The sequence below is a fragment of the Cervus elaphus genome, chromosome 17, assembly GCF_910594005.1.
Source record: "Cervus elaphus chromosome 17, mCerEla1.1, whole genome shotgun sequence".
Classification (NCBI taxonomy): Eukaryota; Metazoa; Chordata; class Mammalia; order Artiodactyla; family Cervidae; genus Cervus; species Cervus elaphus.
Genome location: NC_057831.1, coordinates 57,967,675 through 57,977,371, shown reverse-complemented (window position 1 = coordinate 57,977,371; position 9,697 = coordinate 57,967,675).

The window sequence follows — 9,697 nt, the reverse complement described above, 5'->3', positions numbered from 1 at the left end:
AGTGTCTTGATGTAACTTAAATAGCAAGGTGCTACTCCTGGTCACATTCTGCTCTCTGTAATCTTCCTGTTGGTTTTGTTACAATATTTAATTCTCTAAAATGCCAGGTGAATATGAAGAATGGCAAAGTGCTACTGCTTAACGTTTTGAATAAATAAGATGAACCCTGGCATTTCTTTAGATGAAAGACTGGCCTTTAAGGAAATAATAAAATTTACATTTTTTTTAATTTCTCAAATTTTTATAATAAATTTTTTAATTTATTATAAACGAATATTTTATATTTATCTAAAGCATCTTTGGTCTGTTTAATGGCTAAATTCTAAGCATGCTTATGTTTAGAACTTAAGTGTGATTTCATCTCAGTCACAAATAATCAATGCCACCTTTGCATTTTTATGCTTTGAATTTGGGAGCATTCTACTTAATTATAACTATTTGCATATTTATCGTCTTCTCTGGTAAAGAATGGTAAAGAATCCGCCTGCAATGTGAGAGACCTGGGTTCGATCCCTGGGTCAGGAAAATTCCCCGGAGGAGGGCACAGCAACCCGCTCCAGTATACTTGCCTGGAGAATCGCCCTGGCAGGCTACAGTCCATGGGGTCGCAAAGAGTCAGACACGACCAAGCAACTAACCACAACACAGCACAGCATATTTATAATCTCCCTTAGTAGGTCATCAATCTCTTGAAGATAGGTTCTGTTTCCCATTCAGCCTTGTATTCCTCATTACCAAACTCAGACCCTCATACAGAGCACCTCTTGGACATTTGATGAGTAAAAGAATGAAAAAAAAAAAAAAAAAGAATGAACATTACTCCATGGCACAGCGTATGGCAAATCAAAAGAAAGTCGGTCTCAGGATTTTTTTTTTTTATGTAATGGCTGACAAATACTTGTTTTCATTCCCAGTTAAACAGAATAACACTTTGCAAGAATTTTACTAACAAGTAAAAACCAACGTATGCTGGAACTCCTGTGTTTTTCCATTTTAAATCTGATAGAAACTGGATAGTGAGTTATATTGCCATTATCTAAAGTAAATAATATCAATGGGCTTATCTTTATAAAAAAATTGCTTTACCACACTAAACAGGAGCTACAAGTTCTGTGACCTTGGGAAAATTACATTAAACCCTCTAAAACTCAGTTTTCACATCTGTCAAATACATTCACTCATATCTATTTTATGATTAATTAAAATAATGAAAGCATGTAAAAGTAAAAGCTCAAAAGATAGTTATTACTTGCAGATATTGGTGGATTCAATCATGAAAAGAAGTAATTTTCTTTGTGCAATTACTTACGTACAAAAAAGTAGGCATAAAGTGCTGCTTTAAAAATAGTGAGGAAACATATCTTAAAGGAAGGAATAAAATACTAAGAACTAAGGAGATAACTTTTAAGAATTGAAATTTGCCAAGAGAATAGAGCTTAAGTGTTCTCAGCACACACAGACAACTATGAGAAGTAAAGGGATGTATTAATTGTGATAACACATTTCACAGTGTATATACACCTATATCAAATTATGTTGTACACTTTCTGTACAATTTTGCCAGTCATACTATACCTCAAGCTATAGTAAGCGGGGAGGTAAGGAGGGTGGGGGAGAAATCAATCTCTGTTGAAAAAATAATAACCGACAAACAGAAAAACCAAATCCCTTAGTGTAACTTCCAAATCCTGCCCTCCTACAGAAATGGGCTTCAAGACCTCGAGCCTAGATCCACTGACGGATGCTCTCAAGAACTGGACCTTTGCTTTACCTAGCTTCTCCATAAGTGGATGGCCAGAGTACCAGTCAGGCGGTCTCCAGACTTACCAGGGAAAGGTAGAAAAGGAATTGGCAAAAGAGAATATTAAAAAAAAAATAAAACACCTAAAGAGAACAAGAACTACAGAATAGATGGCAAAGATAGCTTCCTTGTGCCTGGGATAATCCTTCTGTAAATGTGATGGTAACCACAGTACTGTGGCTTTGTGAGTAATTTTCGTAGAAAGCCATGCTTCAGTCCAGAAGCGTATTGTGGTAGCTCTAGCTTTATGTAACTGAAATTTCATATCATTTACCAGTAAGGAAATGTTACATCCTATAATCATACCTGTTGACATCTTTCTGTCAGTTGCATTACTTTTCCACTTGTGACAATCACACGCATCCACCTTCCAATGATGTTGAGTCATTGGGTAACCTCGTCATTCATTTTCACTTCTGGGCTTCCCAGGTGGCTCCATGGTAAAGAATCTGCCTGCAGTGTTGGTGCAGAAGACATGGGTTTGATCCCTGGGTGGGGAAGATCCCCTGGGGGAGGACATGGCAACTCACTCCAGAATTCTTGCCTAGAGAATCCCATGGACAGAGGAGCCTGATGGGTTATGATCCATGTGGTCACAATGAGTCGGAAACGGTTGAGGACTGAGCACACCTTCACATTCTTTACAAATCTAGTCTAAATGTCTTTTCTCCTGTGGTTTTCCAAGGCACCTCAAATATAATGAACTACTTCTTCCTCTAAGACCATAGCAATTTGTATATATCTCTCTTTTTCAGTCTCGGTGATGACTGTTGGTATACATCTTCATCAAAACTGTAAACTGTTTTCCTCTAGATAAGAAATAACTCCAGTGACTAGAAAATGTCCTCTATACGTTGAAATATATAGACCCCTTTTAGCATACCTCCTAGCTCACAATTTCCCCTTTAGCTTTACCTGCCTCCATTCCATAGGGTGGACTTCAGGGTATTAAAAAATGACTTCACTTCCCTGGCCATAGTTAATGAGCCAGGGGTGGGTGTCTTAATCTAAGAGCCCCTTCCTGGAAAATTTTAGGATTGAGACAAAATCAAAAATTAGCATTAGTAAAATCAAAAGGAAAAGAATAAAAATAGTGCAATTCATATCAGAGACAAAGGACTGTTTCCTCTAATATACAAACACTTAGAAATCAATTTTAAAAAGACCAGCAACCCAACAGAAAAAAAAAAAACTGGGTAAAGCATAAAGAAGGCTCCTAAAAATGTATATATGTTTATGTATTATATACTATGCTGCTGCTGCTGCTGCTAAGTTGCTTCAGTCATGTCTGACTCTGTGCGACCCCACGGACGGCAGCCCACCAGGCTCCTCAGTCCCTGGGATTCTCCAGGCAAGAACACTGGAGATTATGTACTATATGCACATTATAAACATACTTCTGATTTTCTATTGCAGCATTAAATTCCAAATTTTGGAATTCTGTAAAAGAATGATGGCATTCTCTGAGTGCTGATTCTGTACAATCTCCAGGATAAATTGCTCAGTGAAAAAAGTTTGTGTATGCTATACTGCCATCATAAAAAAATGGGAATAAGAGAATAGATAGGCAGATTTTATCACATATACATAAAATTTCTCTGGGAGGAGATGGAGTAGACTTGAGAAAGGGAACTGAGCAGCCGGAGGGAAGAGGCTGGAAAGAGTTTTCACTGTACCTTTTTTGAACCAAAAGAATCTATTTGCTATTCAAGAAAATAAGTTGGAGTAAGATAGTTGGGATCCTAGAGAGATGCAGTTTCTTTGTGCAACTAAGCCAATGTGGGGTTAACTCAGGAGTTGAGGGCAACTACATTCTGCATGAAGCCTGGGACTTAGAAGACTGAAGCGGATAAGCAGACAAGAGGGACTGGATATGCAGAGAACAGGGATTGGAGAGAAAATATTGTCTGGGCTCGCAACAATTTGGTTCTAGTCTTTCCTGGAGCCAGCTGCATCCCTCCACTTGGTTTCTGTTAAAACATTCCTATATTCCTTTTTTTTCTTCCAGTTTTATTGAGATATAATTGTATACATTTAAAGTGTACAGCATAATGACTTGCATCATGAAATGATTACCACAGTAAATATAACAGACATTCATCACCTCCTATAGATACAAAATAAAAGAAAAAAATACTTTTGCCTTGTGATGAGAATTTAGGATTTGCTTTCGTAACAACCATTATATGTAACATACACCAATGTTAATTATATTAATCATGTTGTACATCATATCCGTTGTATTTATCTTACAACTAGAAATTTGTGCCTTTTGACCTCCTTCATCCAGTTCTTCCTTCCTCCAACCCCTGCCTTTGGTAACTGCAAATTAGATCTTATTTTGTCTGAGTTTGTTTGTTTAAGTATAATTGACATATGTGTGTGTGTGTGTGTCTGCCTCTTTGCGACCCCATGGACTGTGGCCCGCCAGGCTCCTCTGTCCAGGAGATTTCCCAGGCAAGAATACTGGAGTGGGTTGTCATTTCCTACTCCAGGGGATCTTCCTGACCCAGAGATAGAACCTGAGTTTCCTGCATTGGCAGGCAGATTCTTTATCACTAGTGCCACCTGGGAAGCCCCATAATTGACTTAATAACAGTGTTAGTTCCCGGTACACAACATAGTGGTATGATGTTTCTTTACATTACAAAATGCTCACCAGAGTAATTCTAGTTACCATCGATCAACACACAAACATATTGCAGTAGTGAGTGTATTCCCCGTACTTAAATTTTATCTCCGTGACTGACTTATTTTGTACCTGGAACTTTGTATCTCTTAATGTCCCTTACCTATTTCACTTACCCCCCCACCCCCATCCTCCATCCCTCAGACAATCACCTATTGCTCTCTGTATCGATGAGTTTCTGTTTTGTTGTATTTGTTAATTTGTTTTGCTTTTTGGATTCCACATACAAGTGAAGTCATATCTAACTTACCGCACTTAGCATAATACCCTCAAGGCCCATCCGCATTGCAGGAAATGACAAGATTTCACTTTTCTTTCTGGGTAACATTCCATTGTATGTATACAAACACATGTAGTGTATCCATTCATCTATCCATGAATACTTAGGTTGCTTCCATACTTGACTATTGTGAATAATGCTGCAATTAACATAGGGGTGATGCATTTTCTTGAATTAGGATTTTTGTTTTCTTTGGCAAAATATCCAGAAGTGTGTAATTGCTGGATCATGTGATAGTTCTATTTTTAATTTTTTTGAGGAACCTCCATACTGTGTTCCATGATGGCTGCACCAGTTTACATTCCCAAGTACCCTTTTCTTCACATTCTTGCCAATATTTGTTATTTGTTCTTTTTGATAATAGCCATTCTGACAGGTGTGAGGTGATGTCTCACTGTGGTTTTGACTTGCATTTCCCTGATGATTAGTGATGTTGAGCATCTTTTCATGTACCTGCTGGTCATCTGTCTTTGGGAAAATGTCTGCTCGGGTCCTCTGCCCATTTTTTAATCAGGTTGTTTGGTTTTTTGATGTTGAGTTTTATGAACTCTTTGAATATTGTGCTTATTAACCCCTTATCAGATATACTGTTTACAAATGACTTCTCCCATTCAGTAGCTGACCTTTTCTTCTTGTTGATAGTTCCCTTCAATGTGCAAAGACTTTTTAGTTTGATATAGTCCCATTTGTTTATTTTTGCTTTTGTTTCCCTTGCCTGAGAAGGCAGATACAAAAAAATATTTGTAAGATGATGTCAAAGATCATGTTGCATATGTTTTCTTCTGGGAATTTTATGGTTTCAGGTGTTAAATTTAAGTATTTAATCCATTTTGAGGTTTTTTTTTAATGTGGTGTGATAAAGCAAATCATTTTTATTATTTTGCAAGTAGCTGTCCCATTTTCCCAACACCATTTACTGAAGAAGTTGTCATTTCCCCATTATATATTCTTGTGTCTTTTGTCGTAGGTGAATTAATCATCTAAGTGTGGGCTCATTTCTGGGCTCTCTGATTCTGTTCCACTGATCTATGCATCTGTTTTTGTGCCAGTATACTGTTGACTATGCTATGTTTGTTTACTATATAGTTTGAAATCAGGGAATGTGATACCTTCAACTTTCCTATATTCTTATAATAAATCTCCTTTTTTTTGTCCTAAGCTAACCTAAGTTGTTTTCTGATCCAAAGAGTTTAATTATTAAAGTGGCATCGAAAAGAGTTTAACTATCATAGTAGGTTTTCTGTAAATTCTTGTTAAAATGAAATGTGAAGTTCTTTATAATGAAATCCATCTGGGCTCTCAAAGTTTATACTGTTTTCTTTAAATCTCTCAAATTGAAAGAGGATAAGTGAACAAGTTCAGGGACATTCTGAAAGACCTTCACCCTAAGCTAAGGTGGTGTTTGCTGATGGAAAATATAAACTAGGCCTGAAGCCAAGTAACACATTCGACCTGCTAGACTTTCCTCTCGGTTCCCTGCCTGAGAACTAAGACGTCTCAGTTAGTGTTTCTTGATAGCCTGCCTGAAAGATAAGTTCTTAACTTTTTCTAGTTAGGATGGAGTTTGAAGATTGTGGAACATTTTTATTGGTTTAGTTTAGGCTGATTTATATTTTGATAGAAAAGGGACTGGGGAACAGGGCAAGAGCATCAATCCTATGGTGAAGAGACATGGGTGTCATTATTTGAGCACATTCAAATACGAGTTTCCAAGATTTAGGGCTAGTTAATACATCGACACTTACCCATTCAGAAAGCAGCGCCCATTTCTTTGTTCACGTTTTCAAATCTACAGATAGAACTATCATTTTACTATTTATTTTATATCATTCTTCCTAGTACTGCGAAACTAGGAAATACTTCAGAAAATTCATAGAAGGCCCAGAATGCATTTATAGAGCAACTCCTAGAGTTCAACAACTTGCAAATGAGGCTAAATATAGTTTATCTGAGCATGGTGTCATAATGCACATTCCAGGGATGGCAGCATAGAAGCTTCACAAATGTTTATGTACCTTTTATATAGGGTGAATTTAAACAGGATGATGAAATTATCCCTCATGTAAAATGTCAAAATAATTACATATAAATACTAAGATGTAGAAGAGCACAGTTTATTTCCATCATTAAAATCCCATTGAAAAGTTAAATATTATTATTTAACTGCCAGGAGCTATTCTTTATTCTTTCTCAATATTTCTTGAGAATTTATTATCTGAGATATTGTAAAAGTATAAGACACAGCCCCTATCCTTAAGGAGTTTTGTTGTGATTTTGCCGAGGTAAGACATACAGGTATAAAGCATCATCATTGTTATTTTCCACTAAGAGGAGTAGGATGATGACATGGAAAATAATATGGGCTTACTTTATTTTTTATTATTAAAGAGCAACTTTGAAAGTCTGCAGTTGAAACCACCACAGGAATTGAAGGTTGTGATCCCAAGCATCTTGGTTCCTCACCCCATCCTGTCCCCAGTGTGACTCGCAGGGGGCATCCCCAGACTGACACATGGATGGCCGTCTGTAAACATCTACTGGCAATATGGGCTTTTAAACTTGGTTCCCATTCTCAGTTCTGCCATGTCATTAATATATGAGCTCTACAAGGACATTTAACTCTCCCAACCTCAGTTTCCTCAATTAGTAAAGTGAGGATAAGAATGATAACCTTAGAGGACCATTTTAAGAATTAAATTAGACAATATGAATGAAAATAGTTAAGTAAATGCTTAATATGTATCAGGTGCTTGATAACTATTAGTTTATTCTTTAACTGAACTTGAAAGGATTATCTATTTTTCTCACTTTGATCCATTTATAATAAGCTTCAGTGAATTTTAAAACTGAAATTAACATAAATAAATGAAAATTTAAACAATTTTTAAACCAAAAAAGGAAGAAAAATTTTAATATAAATAAATTTTTAAAAATAAAATTGTAGTTAGCTAAAAATTTCAAACATTTTGAGAACCAAAACTCTAATCGCTTTAAAACTTAAAGCAATATCTAGAGTTTTAATCAAGTAAACTAGAGAAGGAAAAATAAATAAACATCATTATTTTCCTAGAAAAAACATTATCATTCCTAGGAAAAGGTTGTCATTCCAACTTGCTCTCTGAATGTCATATCACCTCACATAAGTGACTTTTCCATGTCAAAATAGTTCCAGAGTTTACTTGGGGTTCCATACAGAATATATGCGAGTATTTCAAACTATACCCTATATTGGACATTTGTTCATGTAATTTCTCATTATTTGCTTTGATGGATAGCTCAAAAAGCCTGTTCCAAATCAGGATAATTTGTAGGAGGATGTCAATGAGTTTCTTCATTTTCTTTTGACTGATTCCAAAATATAGAAGAATTTGATTTGCATAGAACATAGAAATGGGAAGTTAAGTAACAGTAATTTCTCAGAAACTGACCAACATTGATCAGAGTAACCCTGCTCAGTACACAAATTCCCCAGTCTGCTTTCACTTAATTCGATAAATATATATTCCTGTGATTGATGTTGGAGTCTTCAGGGAGCTCAGTAAATATCATTGCTCTCCTCTGTCTAAATTGAGGATAAAGGTCAAGTGTAAGGTAGATGAGGGATCAAATATCTCCTTGAGCTGATAAGGACCCACTGCAGGCTGCAGCTCATGAGAACCAAACCGACCTGTCACGCGAACCCCTCAGTTAGATAGAATTCCCTACTCTGTTGCACAGACAGCCCAGGACTACAAAGGGTCTTGCTCGGCATTTCTCCCTTTATGGCCACCTTCTATCGTTAAAAAAAAAAAAAAAAAAAGCCATATTTTATGACTGCACTGATATACTTCAGTTCAGTCACTCAGTCATGTCCGACTTTGCGACCCTATGAACCGCAGGCCAGGCCTCCCTGTCCAGCACCAACTCCCAGAGTTTACCCAAACTCATGTCCATTGAGTCGGTGATGCCATCCAACCATCTCATCCTCTGTCCTCCCCTTCTCCTCCTGCCCTCAATCTTTCCCAACATCCGGGTCTTTTCAAATGAGTTAGCTCTTCATGTGCTCGCTTCGGCAGCACATATACAAATGAGTTAGCTCTTCACAACGGGTGGCCAAAATATTGGAGTTTCAGCTTCAGCATCAGTCCTTCCAATGAACACCCAGGACTGATTTCCTTTAGGATGGACTGGTTGGATCTCCTTGCAGTCCAAGGAACTGCACTGATGTAGATAAAAATATATTAATACTATGTATTAAAACATTTTCATTGGCTTACAAGTTCATTTTTTTTCCTTCTCATTTTAAATTGAATCAAAGCATTTTCAGGGCCCCTGAAACTATCCTGACTCCTAGACACTGGGCCCTCTGTGCCTAATGGAGAAATTAGCCCTGGGAAACACACTGGATGAATTAAATCTTAAATCCTGGAAGAAGCATGTACTCTCTGAGCAGCCTTACTTTCAGGAGAGAAGACAAGAAATCAGGCAACCATGCTTCGGTCATTCTTCCTGAATTTACCTGTGAGATGTTACTTTCTCTTCTCCTGGATGGGTAAAGGAATAAGAAGCTAGGAGTTACACCTTTCTCAGTTCAGTTCATATAAAAGGAAATATTGGTAGAGAAAAGCAGACCTCTCTTAGAAAGCATTTTCTTACTACTGAAATGATTATGTTCACTTACTATAATCTGATAATCCTGGCCTGTGTGATTACCCATCTAGGACTTTCCTAGTGGCCCAGTGGTTAAGAGTTCACCTGCCAGGGTTGGATCCCTGGTCTGGGAAGATTCTACATGCCTCCAGCCAGCTAATGGTCCACAAGTACCGAGCCCTCACACCCAGACCCTGATCTCCACCGCACGGGAAGCCGCTGCAGTGAGAAGCCTTCGCACTGCTATGAAGAGTAGCCTCCTACCACCACCGAAACTAGAGAAAGCCCAAGCACAGCA